Source organism: Dipodomys merriami, unplaced genomic scaffold (assembly GCF_024711535.1).
Source record: "Dipodomys merriami isolate MVZ:Mamm:240054 unplaced genomic scaffold, mDipMer1.0.p SCAF_41, whole genome shotgun sequence".
Lineage (NCBI taxonomy): Eukaryota > Metazoa > Chordata > Mammalia > Rodentia > Heteromyidae > Dipodomys > Dipodomys merriami.
In genome coordinates this window covers 7,292,684-7,293,620 of record NW_027205715.1, presented here as the reverse complement: position 1 = coordinate 7,293,620, position 937 = coordinate 7,292,684, and the positions used below count along the sequence as shown (strand labels likewise).

Genomic DNA, 937 nt, shown 5'->3' with positions numbered 1-937 from the left:
GTTTTTAATATACTATGTGATTTCTTTCTTGGGGTATGTTTTCTTCCTATGGTTTAATCTTCTGTTGTCAGTGTATTTGATTTTGGTACACTGGGGATTGTATATACATTTGTCTGAATTAGAGAAGGGAAGGGGAACATCAAAATGGTAAGACAAAGGACAAAGAGTGAAACAAACAATAGCAATACTCACAAGACAGTATGTTGGAGATGAACTGTACAATTTCGGGGGGAGGCCTGGGAGGAAGGGAAAGTGGGAGAAAAATGAGGGAGGGGGTAACAAGTTCTACAAGAAATGTACTCACTACGTTATGTTTGTAACTGTAAACCCTCTGTACATCACCCTGACAATAAAATTACATTTTAAAAAATGTGTACCTTTGGTAACGGATATTATTTTTTTCAATTAGCGATACTTGCACCTTGGATAAACCTCATTGGCTACGACAATGCCACTGCACAAAACCAAGGATATTTTTTGGGTCAGTTGTAGGGGTTGAACTCAGGGCTTGGGCTTTATCCCTGAGCTCTTTTGATGAAAGCTAGTGCTCTTCCACAGGTACACAGGTAAACTTTTCTGGTGATTAGTTAGATATAAGAGTCTCACTGACTTTCTTGCTCAGACTGACATTGAACCACAGCCCTTAGATCTCAGCCTCCCCAGTAGTTAGGATTATAGGCATGTGCCATCAGCACCTGCCCAAAGGATATAAATTTATAAAATGATATAAATGTTGATTGTGCTAACATCTACAGGTAGCTATTATTCATGAGAGCTTCATCATGTATGAAAAGACAGAAATAACTTTGATGAGCTCCTCTAAAAGGTAAGCACAATCCCCTTTTTGTCTTATGTATGTGTAAAATTATGATAATACTATGGTTGAAAATATTATGAAACCCACTAATAATTGTTAACCAGGAGGAAAAAGGAAGTA

General features: G+C 37.5%; 1 pseudogene; it reads right to left on the bottom strand.

Moving 5' to 3' along the window:
* Nucleotides 1-349: 349 nt before the first annotated feature.
* LOC138807099 (U4 spliceosomal RNA) lies at nt 350-466 on the bottom strand (annotated as a pseudogene).
* Nucleotides 467-937: the final 471 nt, after the last annotated feature.